The sequence below is a fragment of the Pipistrellus kuhlii genome, unplaced genomic scaffold, assembly GCF_014108245.1.
Source record: "Pipistrellus kuhlii isolate mPipKuh1 unplaced genomic scaffold, mPipKuh1.p scaffold_m20_p_5, whole genome shotgun sequence".
NCBI lineage: Eukaryota > Metazoa > Chordata > Mammalia > Chiroptera > Vespertilionidae > Pipistrellus > Pipistrellus kuhlii.
The window spans coordinates 74,886,085-74,907,448 of NW_023425551.1; the positions used below are offsets into that span (position 1 = coordinate 74,886,085).

Below are 21,364 nucleotides of genomic sequence, written 5' to 3' on the forward strand. Positions count from 1 at the left end.
TGAGAAAAGCTCAGTTAAGCCATCATTGCTAGTAGCATTATAATCATAGACATCTAGCTTTTGACAGTGCATCAGCATTCAAGGACATTGCATGTGTGTAAGCATTCATAGCGTATGTGGGTCTATATGTTTCCCTCACATTTACTTCTTTCAATGTTCTAATACAACAACCTATATTATTGTCCTAATTATGTTGGGAGTTCATGGCTAGATACTAATTACATTCTTGCTTTAAGAGTGTAATTAGATAAAAGGTCAAAGGTCAGATTAATAAGCAACATAAAAAATCGAGGGGACTGATCACACAAAGAGATGTTATAAGTAAAGATGAAAAAGTTAATATATGACTGGAATTGAGTATACTCTTTTAAAAGAAACATTTTTTAAATGGATGGTATAGCTTGAAGAACTGACAACAATACATTTCACTTGAAAGATACATGTGCTTTTATGAAGAAATCAAACCATTTGTGGTTGGCTTCATTGTGTACTCCATGCTAAAAATTCCAAATTGGTTAAACATTACCAGTCTCCCCAATTATATTGTTAATGTGCTTCTTGAATACTTTTTATTTTCATAGGCAGCTCAGCTTAATTTACAACTAATAGTAAATTCAAAAATCTATTTAAGCTGTAAAGTCAGTAATCCTAATCATTTAAATAAATATAAAACAAAACATATAATTACTATTTTTTGCCTATTAGATTGAAAGATTAAACAAGTTGATGATAGCCAGTAGTGAATGAGGATGTGGAGAAATTGGAGGTTTCATACACTGTTGGTGGGAATGTAAGTTTCTTTGGAGATAAATTTAACAGTGCCTATTGGAATTTAAAATGTGTGAACCCTGTCACCGAGTAATTCCACTTCTAGACATTTGTCCTATGGATAATATTCATACACTTCCATGGAAACTGTAGTACAGCTTTCTTTATAGCATTGTTCGTTATAGTAAAAAATGAAGTTCCTCACTCAGGAGATTTGTTTAATTATGTATGATGGGTCCCTACAGTGGAATGCCACTAAGTTGTTAAGAATTCAGTGGAGCCCTAGCTAGTTTGGCTCAGTGGATGGAGCGTTGGTCTGTGGACTGAAGGGTCCTGGGTTCATTTCCGGTCAAGGACACATGCCCAGGTTGGGGGCTCAATCCTCAGTAAGGGGCACACAGGAAGCAGCCAGTCAATAATTTGCTCTCATCATTGATGTTTCTCTCTCTCCTCCCTCTCTGAAATCAATAAATATATATATTTTTAAAAAGAACACAGTATCTCTATATGCTGATGTAGAAAGATGTTCATTGTAAAGTTATTTTTAAAAGTCACATGTTAGAATGATATGTGTAGAATATTCCTATTTTTGTAAAATGTTAAGGACTGTTATTGAGGTGTACCCTTTTTGCAGGGAGGTAACCACTTTTTATACTCTATACTTCTGTATTTTTTACTTTAAAAAAATATATTTTTAATCGATTTTTTACAGAAAGGAAGGGAGAGGGATAGAGAGTTAGAAACATCGATGAGAGAGAATCATCGACCAGCTGCCTCCTGCACACTCCTCACTGGGGATGTGCTCGCAACCAATGTACATGCCCCTGACCGGAATCGAACCTGGGACCTTTCAGTCCGCAGACTGACACTCTACCACTGAGCCAAACCGGTTTCAGCAATATTCTTTACTTTTAATAAGCATATAAAGAATGAGTTAAGAGAGCATATTCATGAAGGAATTTTCTGTGCTTGTAAGGGAGAAGGATGAAGAGGTTGACCAGGGAAGAGAACTGATTAATTCATTTGAGAAACATCAGTCATATTTTTGAGTCAGAAATGTCTGGAATGTAACAAAGAGGGAACAGAGGGAAGTTGCCATTTGATGGAGGTTTCAAAGGTAATGAGAAAGACATATTTGATTTGAAAAAATGATCTGTAAAATGGAGAAAATAATAGTACCTAGTTCATTGGGTTGTGGTGAGGATGGATTAAATAATGCATATAAAATGTTTAGAATAGTGACTGACACATAGTAAGCTCAATATTAACTACTAGAGGCCCAATGCACGATTTGTGCAAGGGACTCGGCCCCCACCACCACTGCTTTTTCCAGAAGGTCGTCCAGAAGGACATCCAGAATGATGTCCAGTCTAATTAGCATATTATGCTCTTATTATTATTATAGATTATTCAATGAAAATATATTATCTTTTTTTAAAATTGATTTCAGAGAAGAAGGGAGAGGGAGAGAGAGATAGAAACATCAATGATGAGAGAGAATAATTGATGGTCTGCCTCCTGCATGCCCCTCACTGGGGGATCAAGCCCACAACCCAGGCATGTGCCTGACCGGGAATCGAACCTTGACCTCTTGGTTCATAGCTTGAACCTCAACCTATGAACCATGTTGGTCAGGCTACATTATCGTTTGTAAGCCTTTGTTGTCTTTATTTTGTTCGATGAGGATTCTGCACACCTCACTGACAGATCAAGTGACTTTGGTTTTTCCAGTAGTGTGGATGGTTAGCCCTACCATTCCTGTTCTTCAGCTTTGATCCTCCCACCTACTTACACTTAGTATTAAAGAATAAAATACTGAAGAGTTTTAATTTTAGAGGGCCAGACACATGATATCCTATGAGTTGCTATTGGTTTTGTTTACCAATATTATTGTATATACTAATTAACATTTGGGGTTTGTAAAAAAAAGAAAAAAAGAGGGGAATATGTAATTTTTTTGGGGGAAAGCATTTTCTGTGGAATAGATATGTCACTACTCACTGAATGTGTTAATTTTGTTAGCAGTGCTGTGTAATGAGCCATATTAGCTGCAACACCTACATTGACAGCCAGTATTCGGGTTGTGAAATCCTTTAGAAAACAGAAATCTGGCAAGAAGTGTTCCTGGAGCAGTTGAAATAGTTTTTTTGTGGAAAAATTTCATAGAACAAATAAAGTAGAAAACATTTCTTAAAAAAGAAAAGAAAAGAAATAGTTTCACACTTGAGAGCCACGAGAAAAAATGTTTTACCTATGAACTGAAATGTGACAGTGTAATTATCTAGGGCTTTAGATTTCTCTTTGTATTTCAGCTTTTTTTTAAGTTTGTCGTTTAAAGAATTTCAAGGTATGTTTATATTTGGTGAAAAAATTGTAAGTATAAATTTTTATGCCATAAAATTAATCTACTTTAAGAATGATGATTTTCTCTGACTATAGTATATATTATATTCTAATCTAAATTATTTCCCCCTTGTTCTAGTTGAAACCTATCTTAAAACATTCTTGAGGTTTGTTTTATTTAAAAAAACAAAAAAACCCTTCAGCAGAAATAACAAGAAAAGTTTATATTTAAGCATAGTACTTGGCACTTGACGTGTTTAGTAAATTTTTATTGAATAGGCCCTGCCAGTTGCTCAGTGGTTGAAGCATCATCCTGACACGCCAAGTGCAATTTTGATTCCCCATCAGGGCACATACAAGAAGCAACCAATGAATGCATAAATAGGTGGAACAACAAATCAGTGTTTCTTTCCTCCTTTCTTTCTCTCTGAAATCAATAAATATACATTTTTAAAATAAAAAAATTAATATATGCACAAATGAAAAATATTCTGAATTTGGACTTCATAGTCTGTGATTTGGGCAGTCTAGCATTGGTGTATAAAGGCCCTTTGTTTAATCCCTTCCTGTATTCAATTTCCTCTCCCACCCCCCAAGCACCCTTTCTAATGTGTTTGCTATATGTCTTTGGTTCTATATATATCTTTAATTCCTAAATTCCTCATTATGTCATACTACTGTAGAATTTGGCTATAGAATTCTCCCTGTAAAAATGCTGTAGATCTTGCTCTGGTTTTTACTTTTTTCACTTAGCATTGATTTAAGAGCTAAGTATGTTTCTGGATGTGTATTGGCTAATTGGTCCTAATTGCAGCATAGTATTCCATGGTGTGCATCCATTCCCATAGTGATGGATGCCTAGGCTACCATAAACAATGCTATCAACAAACAGTCTTGTACATGTTCATTATGGATGTGTTTGAGAATTTCTTTGTGATATAGACTCAGTATTTGTGCTTTCGCGGTGTTTGTGCTTTTTTTTCCTAAGGAAGCAATACAGTTTTTTAGGTGTTTTCAGTGGCATTGTGGAATACATATTGTTAGGTTGTTAAATGGGTGTGTCAGTTTACGTCCCATAGGCATTGTATTCCCCATCACCCCAGCACCTGGTATTGTCCACATTTCTCATTTTTGCCTTTTAATAATGTCTCATTTTAATTTATATTTTCTTATTCTTAGTGAGTTTGAGCATTTCTTCATATTCTAGTTAGCTGTTTCCTTTCTGTAAAGTAAGCATAAAACAGTAAACATAGTAGTATACTTACTTTCTTAAGCTGGAGGAACTTTTGGTTATGCATTATATTTTGTGAGTTATTAACGCATTTTTCAGACTTCAAAAAGGATAAAACATCAAATTTTATATAAAAGTTTAAAGTGTGTTTTCTTCCTGATGGCAAGAAATGATGAAGCAAACATTATTAAGCATTCAATTTGAAAGCTATAAGGTATGCTACAATTAAACCACCTGTCTAATCTATTCTCATTGTCTTTATTTATGCTGAAAATTGAGAGCAAGTGTTTTTACTAGAATAGATTTGGTTGGAAAGTGCTTCAGCATATTAGACTTTTTAAAAAGTTATACTTGGGGTATGTATGGGAGGGAGGGGGGCAAAAAAAATCAATAAAATATATTTAAAAAAATAAAAATAAATAAATAAATAAATAAATAAAAGTTATACTTGGCTTAGCCTGAGTGTCTCAGTGGTTAAGCATTGAACTATGAACCAGGAGGTCATGGTTCGATTCCTGGTCAAGGTATATGCCTGGACATGATCCCCAGTGTGGGGCATGCAAGAGGCAGCCAATCAATGATTCTCTGTCATCATTGATGTTTCTATATTTCTGTCCCTCTCCCTTTCTCTCTGAAATCAATAAAAATATGTTTGGGGGGGGAGGGGAAGTCACCCCTAGACAAAAATCAGTAGGAGATTATTTTTTTAAAATATATTTTATTGATTTTGTACAGAGAGGAAGGGAGAGAGATAGAGAGTTAGAAAAATCCATGAGAGAGAGTCATCGATCAGTTGCCTCTTGCACACCCCCTACTGGGGATATGCCCGCAACCAAGGTACATGCCCTTGACCGGAATCAAATCCGGTCCCTTCAGTCCCCAAGCCGACGCTCTATTCATTGAGCTAAACCGGTCCTGGCAGTAGGAGATTATTTTTATAAAAACCTCAAATCCAGTGGTTTCCCCCTGTTTACAGTGCTTCAAATGTCATAAAACTGAGTAAATAGCAGGCAACACCTCTGCTTGCTTGTCCATGAAGAGCCTATCACTTGATCAATAACTACGTACTTAATACTCATTGACTCCAGTTATATTAAATATGATAAACAATACTAGATTATACTTCCAGTTTTTCTGTGAAAGGGCCATAGAAAATATAGATGTAAAGTATTTGAGGATAGAGAAAAGCATATTTCCTAATTGAGATGCAACTTCTTGGGATAATAAAGAAGCTGGGCAGCAGTTGTTTCAGATTTGTACATGAATCCCACTATTATTTGTTCAGTCTTCAGGAGAGGATAAAGACTGACTCAGAATGCTTTTTTCCTTGTTCCAACAGATTCACAGTATTTGTGCTTTCCTTTCCTGAGGAAGCAACATGATTTTTTAAGTGTTTTCAGTTCTGGCTAAAATGTGATGCAATCAAGTTTTTCATTGACTTCGGTTTAGCATCTGCTTAACTGACTGAAAAGGGAAATTTAATTTGTGATGTGTTTGACATAGCTATAAACCATGAACTTTCCCCAATAATACACAATATGTTAAAGTGTTTTCTTCCAGTTTTCTCTTTTTGCTGGTGTTGTAGTTATGATTTTTTGCGTATCTATGAGCAGAATATTTTTCCTGCTCTTATTTTTTTTTCAAAGTCACACTCTAGGCTAAGATGTAGAATTTTCCAAGTACTTTGATATTGCTCTGTCTTGAAAATTTATTTTTCTTTCATTATTTCCCCTCTTAGAAATCTTGCTTAAAAAAATTTACTTATATGCCGAAAACGGTTTGGCTCAGCGGTAGAGCGTCGGTCTGCGGACTGAAAGGTCCCAGGTTTGATTCCTGTCAAGGGCATGTACATTGGTTGCGGGCACATCCCTGGTGGGGAGTGTGCAAGAGGCAGCTGGTCGATGTTTCTCTCTCATCGACGTTTCTAGCTCTCTATCTCTCTCCCTTCCTCTCTGTAAAAAATCAATAAAATATATATTTTTTAAAAAAATCTTATTTATAGATGTGACTTAAAAAATATATTTTATTGATTTTTTACAGAGAGGGAGGGAGAGGAATAGAGAGTTAGAAACATTGATGAGAGAGAAACATCTATCAGCTGCCTCCTGCACAATCCCTACTGGGGATATGCCTGCAACCAAGGTATATCAATAAAATATATTTTTTAAGTCACATCTATAAATAAGATTTTTTTAAAAATATATGTTTTATTGATTTTTTACAGAGAGGAAGGGAGAGAGATAGAGAGCTAGAAACGTCGATGAGAGAGAAACATCGACCAGCTGCCTCTTGCACACCCCCCACCGGGGATGTGCCCGCAACCAATGTACATGCCCTTGACCAGAATCAAACCTGGGATCTTTCAGTTGCTAGGTTGACGCTCTATTCACTGAGCCCAACCGGTTAGGGATAGGTGTGATTTTAAAACATCCTTTTTAGCTTTTCAAGAATCTTTTAAAAGTTTTTTTAATTCAAACCTGAGGATATGTTTTTATTGATTTGAGAGGAAGAAACATCAATTGGTTGCCTCTCAAATGCTCCCCACTGGGGATTAAACCCGAAACCTTTTGGTGTACTGGAGGACACTCCAACCAATGGAACCACCTGGCCAGAACAAGAGTCTTTTAAAATTTAATATTTATCAATACTAAGCCTATATAAAGTATACTATCCACTCCCCGCAACATTCATCCTCTCCAGTTACCTCCATTTTCTACTCTTTGAGCTATTTCTTTTGATATTTAATGCCATTTTTCTAAATATTGGTCTTAGACTGCTATTTTTTAAAACATGTTTTTATTGATTTATTGAGTTTAGAGGAAGGGAGAGGGAAAGAGATATATAAACATCAATGATGAGAGAGAATCATTGGCTGCTTACTGCATGCCCCACACTGGGGATTGAGCTCGCAACCCGGGCATACGGGCTGACCAGAATCACACTGTGACCTCCCATTCATAGGTCAGTGCTCAACCACTGAACCACACTGGCCAGACTGCTATTTTTAAAAATCTGTACAGATTGTTCTCTAGGCCTGCTCAGCTACTCTCTTGGGATCTACCTTCGCACATATCCTAGGTATTTCCTTCACCTCCCTATGTTGAGAGCCCTCTATTTCCTGGATCCCATATCTTCCTCCTTTATTGTTGATACTTTAATTAAGCAATTCTTCCATAAAGTTCCTAAGAAGAGGGTGCGTGGGGTATAAATTTGTGAATCTACATATGTGAAAATGTCTTCATTTTCTCTCATAATTGATTTATAGTTTCCCTGGGTATAGAATTCTAGATTGGATCATATTTTCTTTTGAGTTTAACAAATATTGTTTCATTGGTTTCATTGGCACCACAGCCACAGTGAGTGTTTGTGATTGAAAGATCCTGGGTTTAGCAGGTAAAAGTGAGGAAATTATAAAGGCAGAGCAACCGCCGCATGTGTTTCTCTCTCCCCCTAGCGCTGCACAGCCAGTGCAGAGGTCCAGGCCGCCCTTCTGGGCACAGCCTCCCATGGCTGTGGGTTTAGATCCAGTGTCCCCTGCTGCCAGCAGCCCTGTGGACACTCTTCCATAGTTGAGTGCTCCATGTGTCCCCAATGTACGGGACTTGGTGTAGCGCAGCCTCCCTCTGACACTCTCTTCCCAGCTGTGAACATTTCTCCCTCCAGCCCAGATCCGCGATCCCGCCAGTCTCCCAGCTACTTCTGATCTTTTTGTCCATGGATTGTTTCTCTTGCTGTGCTTAATGCGCCAATTCCCTGTGGATATCACTCGATTCAGCTGTTTCTTCTGTCTGTTCCGTGAGAAGGCAACGTTTTGTCTCCCCTGGACAAACTTTTGAGGCGCCCACGGCCAGGGAGGCTGGAGTCTAGGTGTTCATGGGTTCACAGCCGAGGCAGCTGGTCCCTGGCCGATGTGGCTGTAGCATCCTGGAGGTCTCCCCAGGTTGATGTGAGACTTGGTTCTTGGTCACAGCTGCTGTCCCCTTCAAGATGGTGTGTTTTCTGCGGCAGAGCCAGCCACCCCGGGAGAGACTTTAGTGGTAGGACAGGCCGCCTTGCTAGGGGAGCCTAGATCACCAGCCCCAACAGTCCTGTGGAATACAACTCTCTCTCTCTCTCTCTCTCTCTCTCTCTCTCTCTCTCTCTCTCACACACACACACACACACACACACACACACACCCCACATGTCCATGCACTCCTCTTTCGCACGCTCACTCTATTTCTCTGTCTGCCGCCATCGTGGATCTCTGACATGTATAATCTTTAAAATGTAAAGCAAATGCAGAAGTGTTCTTTTTCAAGACATAAACTTTTCATACTTTCATTTATGGATCAGTTTATTCATAAGTAACTGAATCTTTGGTTGTTCTTAGCTGAAAAAAGACTACAGCTTTTTTTACTCTTTTACTTTAATGTTGAGTACTTAAGTTCATTAAGCTGCATTGTAATATACTGATATATGGATGTAGGTTAATTAGTTAATCCATATAAAAAACCTGGAATAATGCCTGGAAGATAATAAGTCCTCAGTAAATGTTAGCTATAATTCCCATATGTCTTCCAGTTAACATGTTTATGTACCTTTTTTTAAAATTTATAAATAAAATTCATGAAATTGCTTTTCTCTTGCCATGCATTAGCCCAGCCTTACTGATTATTTTCCTCCGTAGGTAATAGAGAAGAGGAAACCTAATCCATGACTGGGGAATAATATGGAAGAAGATGGAAAAGAACTTGTTTGATGGGTAAGAAATAAAGTAATAATAAGTTATTAATAGCATATGTATGGCCAATCTATAATAGGTTGCCAAGGTTGGCATACTATTAGTGTGAGTAATCAGTTTCTATCTTTGTCTTATCTTCATTCTGAACTTTCACCACTTTCTTCCTTCTCACTGTTGGGAAATTTTCAGTACTATGGATTAACTTAAGCTAAGAAAGGACACAACCATATTTGAAGATAAAGATGGGATCTGGGAACCAGCAACCATACAAAAACAAGTCTAGGGCAGGTCTTGAAGCTTACTGGTGGTGGTTGTATAGAGAATATGTCTGTCATGACCTGTCACCGTTTCTTGCTCTCCAAATACTGCCAGCTGCTGTGATGTCAGACTCACCATGGGGATCCCATTCATTAGGCAAGTGAAGATTTTATATCAGTTGGCAATCAAATAGAATTACATAAAAAGCCCAGTAAAGGATGTGACTAAATTGATGAGATAACATTTTTTAGTTACCTACATCTGTACATTCTTATTGTGAATCATTTAAACAGGTGTCCAAAGCTTGCATCTTAGCCCCCTCCCAGGAAGTATACAGTATATGATACATATTTGTGCAACCTTCTTCTTTGCCTGGTATTTAAAAACTTGGGCTTGGGAGTCATACTGGTTTTGACTAGCCACTGTTAACTTTATAGTTGGGTAAGTTAATTTCTCTGTGCCTTAATTCCTTGGGTATAAGGTGGGAACAATAAAATGCCTATCTCATACCATGTTGAAGATTAATTAGTTAATCCATATAAAAAACTTGGAATAATGCCTGGAAGATAGCAAGTGCTCAGTAAATGTTAGCTATAATTCCCATATGTCTTCCAGTTAACATGTTTATGTACCAGCCCTCCACAGATTAATCTTTGTCTGATATAGCCCAAGACTTACACCTTCTAGGGTAAGGTTAAACCCTGGCAAGGATTTTTAAGTTTTTTCATGAAAGTTTTCTTTTTGGTTTCAAGCTTCATTTCTCTCAGATTATGCTACTAGACTAAGTGAAAATAGAGTTGTACACCTTCCACTCTTACTGTATCTCTTATGATGTGCATGATGCTTATAGGTATGTATGAATAAACACCTATTTGGGGGCTATGATAGTTTCACCCTGTTCATAAAAGTATCTGTGTCAAAGCTGGTCTCAGGATTCTCTTGTTTCTGAAAAGGTATGTCAAATTTCCTAAGATTCCTTCTGTCTATTTTGAAGGACAGGTCATTTGAGTTTCTTTTTTGTTTCACAGAATTCTAATAGTTTTGAAAGTGTCTTTGATATATTTTTCATGGCTTGTCAGCAAGAAGCAAGGACACTAAAAGTCACCTCTTTTTAATATTTTTCCTCCTATATTATTTTATGGTTCTCTTTGATTATCATATACTACTCTTTCTGCTCTATTTTAAAAGACATATATGAAAACAAATTAACATTTACTGATTATTTATTATGTGTCAGACCATTTTTTAGTACTTGACTCATTTACTCATTATCTCATTTAATCCTGTCATCCACTTATGAAGTAGATACTATTATTATCTTCATTTTAAAATATATTTTATTGATTTTTTACAGAGAGGAAGGAAGAGAGATAGAGAGCTAGCTAGAAATGTCGATGAGAGAGAAAGATCAACCAGCTGCCTCCTGCACACCCCCTACCGGGGATGTGCCTGCAACCAACGTACATGCCCCTGACCGGAATCGAACCTGGGATCTTTCAGTCCGCAGACCAACGCTCTACCACTGAGCCAAACCGATTTCAGCTATTATCTTCATTTTAAAAGCTGAGGAAAGTGAGACACAAATTGAGTAATTTGTCCAAAGTCACAGAACCTGTCCTGTGAGTAGTGCTGGTCTAGTTAATGAACACTTTTAAGGTTTCCTAAGGTGAATATGGATTTAAATAAAACAGAAAAACCAAATGTCTCCTAAAAGAGTCACCATAACAAATCTAGTTTTGCTTGCTTGTGAGAAGGAAAATTTGAAATTATGTAGCCTGTTAAGTATGGGGGAAATGATGTGAGATGATTATTTTCTTGACCATATTTAAATGAATATAGCTGTTTTGCTTCATTAGGAATTGAGTGGATAGAAATCACTACCTAGCTAAGAATCAAATACATGTTTAATATGGATTAGAGTGAGTTGATTTGTAGATTACCATTTAGCTGCTATTCATAGAAACATGCAGACAGAAAGATTTAACTGGGCAGCAGTTTGGAACTGATTGGTAATTGGAAATTGTTCTTCTGTTCTATTAAGTAATATTTGAATGACAGTCAGCAGAAAGTTGTGCAAGAGATGAAAAGGCAGGAGAAAGGTGACTTATAGGTCTTATAATTAGAATGTCACTGATAAGTGATGGTCTACAATGTAAATGTGCATTAACAATTGATATTTATATAGGGAAAGGAAGGCTTATAGTATGTGGAGGTTTTTGTTCTGCGGTCTGTCTTGTCAGAGAAAAACATTGGCTTTTCTTCAAATAGCAATTCATTTTCTGTTGAAATATGGCAAAATACAAAGAATCAGTGACATTTAAAATAACAAGTATGCTGATAAAATTTTTGGCTTTCCTATGAAGTGTGCCTACAAATGTAATGTTTTCCTCTTCCATCTTTTTTTTAAAAAATATATTTTATTGATTTTTTACAGAGAGGAGGAGAGAGGGATAGAGAGCTAGAAACGTCGATGAGAGAGAAACATCGACCAGCTGCCTCTTGCACACCCCCTTCCGGGGATGTGCCCGCAACCATTGTACATGCCCTTGACCAGAATCAAATCTGGGACCTTTCAGTCTGCAGACCGATGCTCTACCACTGAGCCAAACTGGTTTCGGCCCATCTTTTTTATTAAAAAAAAATTATTAAATTTATTTGAGAGAGAGAAGAAGGTAGAGAGAGAGTGGGAAAAAACATCAATTTGTCATTCCACTTATTTATTCATTCACTGATTACTTCTTGTATGTGCCCTTCCTGGAGATCGAACCTGCAACCTTGGCTATTGGGAGGACACTCTAACCAACTGAGGTACCCAGCCAGGGCCTTTTCTCCTTTTTTCGATTTATGTAATTTTATGTTTTGTGTGTGTGTGTTTTTTTATTATTATTATTAATCTTTATTGTTGAGAGTATTATATATCTCCCTCCTCCCCCATTTTTAAAAAAATTCTCTTCATCTTTTTTAACTCTATTCTCTTATTTGAAAATTGCTTCTGAATGTTCATCAAAGTTAAGATTCCTGGTGTACATATCTTTTACAGCAGTGTCTTGAAGGTGGTCCAGAAGCCTCCGAGACTCTTTTAGGATTCAAAGTTATTTCCATAACAATACTAATACATTACTTGCTTACAGGTATACAGAGGAGTTTTCCAAAGGCCACATGATGTTCAACCAACTGAATGCAGCTGTCTTCCTAAATCTAGGCAGTAAAAAGACTTGCAAAAGATGTAAAATAAGGCCACCCTTCTCACTAGATTTGCAGTGAGAAGCACTGGGGTTTATTTCTACATTAGAATATTACAGTGACCCCAGTATCTGTCAGAATGTCCCTGACTTCTCTAGTGATGGGATAAACTGAGTGGTCACAGGCAGTGCCCACCACACAATACCTCCATGTAGTTTCTAGTGACATTCTGATAGCTTGGGGCTGCCTCTCCCAGCCTAGAGAAGTGAAAATTCTGTTCCTTTTTCATAGATTGTGCTAACGGACAAGTACTAAATTATAAGGAGCTGTTGGAAATCTCACCTTAAAGGAGAAAAGAGGGTTTGTTGTTAAGTGGAACACCACCAACCTTGCCAGTTGTTCTTTGTATTGATTGTTCTCAACTTTGGGAGGACCATAAGGACCTTTTAGGACAGCCTTTTATTTTCCAGTATTTATTAAGCACGGAGTCCTGGTCGAGGGGCTGGAAATAAGTCAGTGAACAAAATAAAAGCAAAAAACCTTTACTGTCATGGCACTTCCATTCTAGCCTTTGAGTCCTTTGCCCTTGGCTGTGCTCCCCTTGCAGAGGAATTGATGGTAGTGGAGTTTGAACACTGACTGGTGTTCCTCATTGTCCGAGTGCTGAAGATAGAGTGAAACTGCTTGAATATATATATATTTTAAAGGCACCAAATTATTTGGGATTTTTCATATCTTACATGGAACCCCATTATAGCAATAAAGGTGGGTCTATCCAATCACTCTTGTTGTGGTTTTTAATATTTTGTTTTCAAAGTTAGTGCTACATTTGTTATGAAATTTAATTTAAAAAATTAAATACCAGCCAAAACCGGTTTGGCTCAGCGGTAGAGCGTCGGTCTTCGGACTGAAAAGTCCGGGTTCGATTCCAGTAAGGGCATGTACATTGGTTGTGGGCATATCCCTGGTGGGGGGTGAGCAGGAGGCAGCTGGTCAATATTTCTCTGTCATCCGACATTTCTAGCTCTCTATCTCTCTTCCTTCCTCTCTGTAAAAAAATCAATAAAAAATATATTTTAAAAAAATTAAATACAAGTTAATGTTAAATTTATTCTAATTGTTTTCTATTATTTGAAGAAAAATGTTCATACATATGTGAGATATTCCTTGCCTGGTGAGTTGCTCTCAAGACCCTGTAATTTGTTTAATACAATTTTATACAGAAAGAGATTATTTGGCTCATTAGATTCTGTCACTGAATAATGGCTTGAAGGTTAACTAATTCAGCCATCAAACTCCTGCTCTCGACTAGACGTCTGTCATATCACTCACTAACTTCAGCCATTTCCAAATGCAGAGGATGGGAAATACCATTAGAATATTAATGGAAAAAGAAACTGACATTCAAAACGTGAATGACCAAAAATTGTCTCTAAAGATTATTTTAATTTAAAATACACTTTAATAAAAGTTCCTTTTTAAGAAAAAAAGGGGGAGGGGTGGCATTTATTTTCCCTTCATTGAAGGTGTAAAAGGAGCTTTTAATCAGAGCTCACTAAATGGCTGTTGTCTTCCAGCATTGCTACCAGCCAGGCACCCTAGTCTCAGCTGTGCCTGGTATACCAAAGACCAGACATCCAAGGTTCAAATAAAACCCATCTTCTGCCTAAGTGGGAACTATATTGTCATTGGGGGGCTGCTTGGGGTGAGGAGGATGAAAGAGTGAGGGATCCTTTTAAAGGTGTGCAACCAAATTTTTTTTTTTAATTCCACACCTTGCATCCACCCTTATAGGCTTTCGGGAGCCTCTAATTCCTGAGCTTTCCAAGGTTCTGAAGTTCTAACCAGCTTGCTTGTTTATTTCACCCACATCAGCATTTAAGTTTTAGCATCCCCTTGTGTGTTACATTTTCCATTCTTCCATTTACTTTCTAGATTCTAAAATTTTGATTATACTTCTCATCTGCTGTTGTGTCATTTTGTCCCAATCTTTCTGTTCTTATGAATTTATGCCCTTTTTTTACTCCTTTTTTTTTAAAAAAAAAATTTGATTTCAAGAGTGGAAGGGAGAGAGAGAAACCAAGATGGCGGCATAGGGTAGACACCCGAATGCAGCCTACCACAACAAATTTGAGTTTAGAACTGAAAAACAGGGGAGGCATTGCCCTGAAGCGCCAGACGGCTGGCTGAGAGGAGGCTCAGCCATCTGGGAAGGAGAGAGAAGGCACGCTGAACCTCAGGAACTGTGAAGGTACGGAGAACTGTGTGCGCGAAAAGGCGCTGGCTTAATCCCGGTGCGGAGAGGAAGGGCCGGACCGAGATTGCTGCTGGCTTACTCCCTGCACGCAGAGAGGGCGGGCCGGGCTGAGTTCGCTACTGGCTTATTCCTTGCGCGGAGAGGGCGAACAGCTAACGCGGCTGGCTTTCTTGTCCAAGAGGAAAACAGAATCACCCTATTGCTCTGATAAACGGCCCCAGACAGGGAGAGGAGAGACTGTCAGGTAGCGGGCAGAGATCTCTTGGAGGTGTGTGAAGCCAGAGGCCATTACTGCGGGACTTGGGGAGGAGCCGAAGGGAAAACAAAGTTTGTCTGCACCAACCCGAGACTCCGCCCTACCTGTGGCTGAGCACAGAAGCTCTCCCAGAGGCTGGCTTTCTCTAAGGAGGGACTTGCAGGAATCCAAAGCTTGTCTGCGCCTTTACCAAAGAGGTGCGCGCACCTGCAACCAATCTTCCAAAACTCTCCACAAACAGGACTTTTCTAAGGCGAGACTGACAGGGAACCAAAGATTGTCTGCGCCACCCCAAGACCCCGCCCTATTCAAGCAGAGTACGGAAACCCTCCTAGCTGAGACACTGCTGATCCTCACAGCCAATTGGCTTGGAGATTAATGCTTCCCAGTGATACCAACAATAAGCAAGGCTTAACAACAAGACTGCACACACAGCCCACAAAGGGCTACACCAAGACTGTCCACTGCAGGTAACTGAGAAGACTGTGCTACTGGGCTCTACCAGAACACCTAGCACACAAAGCTATTCCATCAAATCAGGGAAACAACTAAAATGCAGACAAGAAGAAGGACACAAAGGAAGGAGATGGAGGAAAAGAAAAGATTGGACGTTGAGTTCAAAACTACAGTGATAAGGTTATTCAACAATATCCTAAAAAAGGCCGATAAAATAAATGAGACCTATAAGGATATGAAAAGGGAGCAACTAGAAATAATAAGGGATCAACAAGAAATGAAGAAAACATTGTCTGAAATAAAAAATATTATACAAAGTCCTAAAAACAGACTAGAAGATCGCAAGAATCAAGACAAAGATTTAGAACACAAAGAGCCAGAGGACACTCCTCTGCAGAAGGGAGAAGATAAGAGAATCCAGAAAGTTGAAGATAGTGTAAGAAACCTCTGGGACAATTTCAAGCGAAACAACATCAGAATTATGGGGATTCCAGAAGAGAGAGAGCAAGATAACGAAAGAGTACTAGAAGAAATAGTGACAGAAAACTTCCCCCACTTGGGGAAAGAAATAGACTTACAAGTCCAGGAAGCCCGCAGAACCCCAAACAAAAGGAATCCAAGGAGGACCACACCAAGAAATATCATAATTAAAATTCCAAGAGCAAAAGACAAAGAGAGAATATTAAAAGCAGCAAGAGAAAAGCAGGTAGTGACCTATAAAGGAGCACCCATAAGATTGTCAGCTGATTTCTCAACAGAAACCATGCAGGCCAGACGGGAATGGCAAGAAATATTCAAGGTGATGAATAACAAGAACCTACAGCCAAAAATAATCTACCCAGCAAAGCTATCACTCAGAATCAAAGGACAGATAAAGAGCTTCACAAACAAAAAAAAGCTAAAAGAGTTCATCACCACCAAACCAGAATTATATGAATTACTGAAGGAGGTTATTTAGGAAGAGGAAGAAGATAAAGATAAAAATTATGATCAACAAATACGTAGCTATCAACAAGTATATCTAAAAACCAAGGGAATTTAAAAATCTGATGAACAATATTAACTGGTGAATATAATAGAATCAGAGGTATGGAAGGGGAGTGGACTGACGATTCTCAGGGAAAAGGGGAGTGGGGATGCGGGAAGAGACTGAACAAAAACTGCACCTATGGATGAGGACAATGGAAGATGGGAAAAGGACAGAGGGTGGGGTGGGAACCTGGTGAAGGGGAGCAATTGAGGGGGGAAGAAGATCACATTTGTAGTAATCTGAACAATAAAGATTTATTAAAAAAAAAACAAAAAAAAAAAGAGGAAGGGAGAGGAAGAGAGAGAGAGAAATATCAATGATGAGAGAGAATCGTTGATCAGTTTCCTCCTGCACGCCCCCTATTGGGGATCAAGCCCTGACGGGAATCAAACCCTGACTTCCTGGTTCATAGGTCAATGTTCAACCACTGAGCCATGCTGGTCGGGCATGCTCTTTTTTTATTCTTAATGTGATTTTATTATGATTTTGAGAGGAAAGGCAGTAAATGTATATTCATTCGCCATATTTTCCTAGAAGCCCAGATTTTAACATAACTTCTCAAGGGCATATAACATACCATGAATTATGTGAAACATTTGGTCTTTTCTCTAATTTAAAAATCTTGTCAAGTTCTATTGATGTTTAGGAAATTCATTCACATTTGCATTATTTGCCTACTACTTTTTGAGCACCTTCTATATGCTAGGTATTTTTACATAAATTATCTCATTAAATCATCAAATCAGCTCTGAGAGGATTATATTTATTATTCCTCACTTTAATGAATATGGAAACAAATTTAATGTCACAGCCCTTGTAAATGTAAGGCCAGGTTTGAGACAGGTTTCTAAAATAAACTGCTTTCTATTATACCTCTACTAACTCTTTATTGGATATTGGGTAGATAGCTATTGTGGGTTTTTAAGCAGAGGAATACAGTAGAGGATGAAAATGCTGTTTTTGTTTAAAAGATAATATTTAAGATTGGTAGATCTGCAAAGATGGGAGGCATCAAGATCAACTATAGTTAAAGCAGTAATTATGCAGATATGTGGTGTTACAGGCCTACATTTGCGGGGTGGGGTGGGGGTGGGGGGAGAAGGTAGTAATAATAATGGGGAAGGTATTTGGGTTCAGGAAGCCAGGGAGCATTTGAATCTAGTCTCTTAAGTGAGCTATTGTAGCAAAGAACCTAGACCAGGGTCTGGTTCTATCATTTCTGAACAGAAATTAATAGGCCTCAGAACCTGGCTTGACTGTGACATGAGTAAGGAGTGGAAGAGAATGTCAGGTTTTCAAGTCAGGTGAATAGAGTGCATATCTAGGACTGTTGGAAAGGTAGGGAAGAGTGCAAGGGGAAATGGGTACATTTAAACTTACATGCAAATTCATGGTTTTTTGAAGATTTGAACGGTGACATATCTTCTGTATTTCCTTGTTGTATTTTTACATTTATTTGAATGTTCTGTAATCACACCATTCACGACACACGATTACAGAAAGTCGACTTCATACAGCCATATTGTTTATTGGTAGATAATATGTACTTGTATCTTGAAGTCAGTCTTTAATATTTTTCAGATCCGTGGTTAGAATGTCATTATTTTTTTTCTTTTCATAACAAGTACTCTGATTTCATTAGTACACAGAGTATTTTTGTAAAACAATTTAAAAGACCAAGAACCCATGAATTGACAGTTCACATAATGAGGGGGGAAAGATCAATAATTACCATAATTAAAGATATGTAAACAAAATATGTATATATATATAAAATTTTTCAAATGTCAGATTGAAAATTATTTAAGCATGTCAATGTCCAATATTGGGGAAGAAAAGGAGTGAGTGTAAATTAGTGCAACCATTTTGGAAGGCAGTTTGATGACATCTATTGATATCTAAAATTTAAATGCATATATCCTGTGACACAATAATTTGTCTTCTGTAAATTGTCTCACAGAAACATTTGCATAAATGAGTCATGCTATATGCCCAAGAATACCCATGCTGCATTGTTTGTAATAATAACACACTGGAAAGAGCACAGTTTGTCACTTGTAGGAGAGTTAGTTAAATGAATTATGAAGCCCATGCCATAGAATATGATACAGTCTTTAAAAAGAGTGAGGTAAAGCCAAAAACATGTGGAAATGTCCAAGAGAATATTAAGTTACAACGAGCAAGATGTAGAATAATATAAATAGTAGGATTCAATTCATATTAAATATTCTATTTCTATTTTATTTATTTATTTATTTTTAATCTTTATTGTTCAGATTATTACAGATATTCCTCCCCCCCCGCGCCAATAACTCCCCTCCACCATGTTCCAAATCCACTCCAGGCCTCCCTTCAGCCCCCACTGACCTCATCCATAAGTGTAAGCGCTTTGTCCAATCTCTCCTCCCCCCCCCCCATGACCCCCACAACCTCTCTCTCTTCTGGCACCCCCATAATTTGGATGTTGGTACGCTTGAAGTTGTCCCAGAGGCTCCTTACACTATCTTCATATTTTTGGGTTCTTTTTTCTTTTTTCTTTTCCAGTTGGGTGTTTTCTGCTTCTTCATATTTCAAGTCTTTGACTTTATTCTTGGGATCCTCTAGTCTGCTGTTGGATTTCTGTATATTATTCTTTATTTCAGTTAGTGTATGCTTAATTTCTGATTGGTCCTTCTTCATATCCTTGAGGTTTTCACTAAATTTTTTGGAGGTTTCTAGAAGATTCTTGAATAACCTTATAACCATGGTTTTGAACTCTATATCCAGTATTTTGCTTTCATCCATTTCTTTATTTGTGACTTGTTTCTTTGTCTCTGCATTTTGGCTGTTTCCTTGTGTTCATTTCTATGTACTGAGTAACTGCTAAGTCTCCTTGAGTTGATAGAGTGGCCTTGTGTGGTAGATGTCCTATAGGGCCCAGTGGCTCAGCCTCCCAGTAACCAGAGGTGGACACTCTTGTTGCACCCCTTTGTGGGCTGTTTGCATAGTCTTGTTGTAGTTTTAACTCTTGATTGTTATTGGTACCACTGGGAGGAATTGACCTCCAAGCCAATTTTTTTTGATGACCAGTTTGTGTCTACATTGGGAAATCTTTTGTGCGGGAGGCACCTGATGGGGCAGGACTTGCTTCAGTGGGGCTTTGGTATTCGCTGAGTCTACCCCTTGAGTATGTCTCATGGATGTGAAGAGTTGTAATCCAATATGGTCTCACTCTGACCACTGGACATACTGGCTCTTGGATCTCCAAGGAGGTGCAAGGTTAGCCACTGTTTGGGGCCATCCAGCAGGAGCTACAGACATCTGTAGATTCCTCCTCTTTCTATGGGGTTTGGAAGTGCCCATAGGAGGTCCAGCTATGAAGCCAGGCAGCTGCTGCTGCCAGGCCTTGGGCCTTCTTTTGGAAGCTCTGCAGCTCTGTGATGCAGCTGCAGCTGCAGTTTTATAGATTTGAGATGGAAAAAGGACAGGCCCTTCATATGCAAAATCTGATGCTCACAGTTTAGGTGGGGTTGTAAATTAGGTGGGGCACTGTCTCTGGGAATCACTAGGGCAGAGCAAACAGCAATGGCTGCCAGTCAGCCCTGCACCCGAGAAGTCCTGGGGTCTCCACATCCAGCACCCTGGTGCAGGAACAATGATTGCTGCGAGCACCTCTAAGATAAAGCTGCCCTCACATTCCTGTCCCGACGCCAGACAGTCCAGTTTCTCCCCGAATGGGTCTAGGTCCCCCAGAGTTCACCTGGAACTGGAGTTCAGAGCAAGCGGGAGCTTGTATCTCCCTCCCGATTAAAAGAGCAGCACATCCAGGTGCCAGCACTTTCCATGCCTCCGCATCTCTTACCAATCTCAGTGTGCTTCCTTCACCTCTCCAGTTGAACTTCCGCTCAGCCAGCTTTCCCACGGTTCTGCCTTTTAGTTGTAATTTTGATGTGGTTGTGAGAGGCAGCAAGTACAGGTGTTTGCCTATGCTGCCATCTTGGTTCTCCCTAAATATTATATTTCTAAATGCATAAAATATTCCTGGATATATCCTTCAGAAGTACACCCAGTTAACAGTAGTGACCTCTTATAGAGAGGCAATTGGAGATGGAAGGCAGAGGGAAAGTTTTACTCTTGGTATCTTTATATTCTGTAAAACATTTGTTTTATTAAGTATATAAAATTAATATGAAAAAACCAGGACTCCGCCAAAACCGGTTTGGCTCAGTGGATAGAGTGTCGGTCTGGGGACTGAAAGGTCCCAGGTTCGATTCCGGTCAAGGGCATGTACATTGGTTGCAGGCATATTCCCAGTAGGGGGGTGCAAGAGGCAGCTGGTGGATGTTTCTCTCTCATTGATGACGTTTCTAGCTCTCTATCCCTCTTCCTTCCTCTCTGTGGGAAATTAATTTTAAAAAATACACACAAAAAACAACAACCCAGGACTCCAGTTGTCCTTTGCTAAACTTATAATGAACCTTGCTTTCCATATTTGTTTATTTTTCCATCACCATACATAATTTTTAAACATATTTTATTATGGAAAATTTTAAACTTTATACTCCTTTCCTCTTTCTAACCCTACTCCCAGATTATTTGAAACAAATCGTAGACATTATATTATTTCCATCTATAAATATTAAATTATGTGCCTCTCAAATATAAGAATTCTTTTTAAAAACATAACTACAGTAATTTTCACACATAAAATTTGACAGTAATTCCTTAATATCTCCAAAAGCTAGTAGTCAGTGTTCAAATTTTCTCAATTACCAAATTTTTAAAAAAGTTTCATTGTTTGGCTCTGGCCAGTGTAGCTTAATTGGTTGGAGCATCTTCCCATACACCAGAGGTGGCTGGATTGGTTTCCAGTCATGGCA

General features: G+C 38.4%; 1 protein-coding gene across 1 annotated transcript in view; it reads left to right on the forward strand.

Moving 5' to 3' along the window:
* The window catches only part of USP49 (ubiquitin specific peptidase 49), a 57,525-nt gene that overhangs the window by 4,062 nt on the left and 32,099 nt on the right, over positions 1-21,364 (forward strand). The window contains exon 2 of the mRNA XM_036413678.2: positions 9,012-9,086. The gene's annotated coding sequence lies outside the window, so the exon portion shown is untranslated. The remainder of the gene's footprint in view (positions 1-9,011; positions 9,087-21,364) is intronic.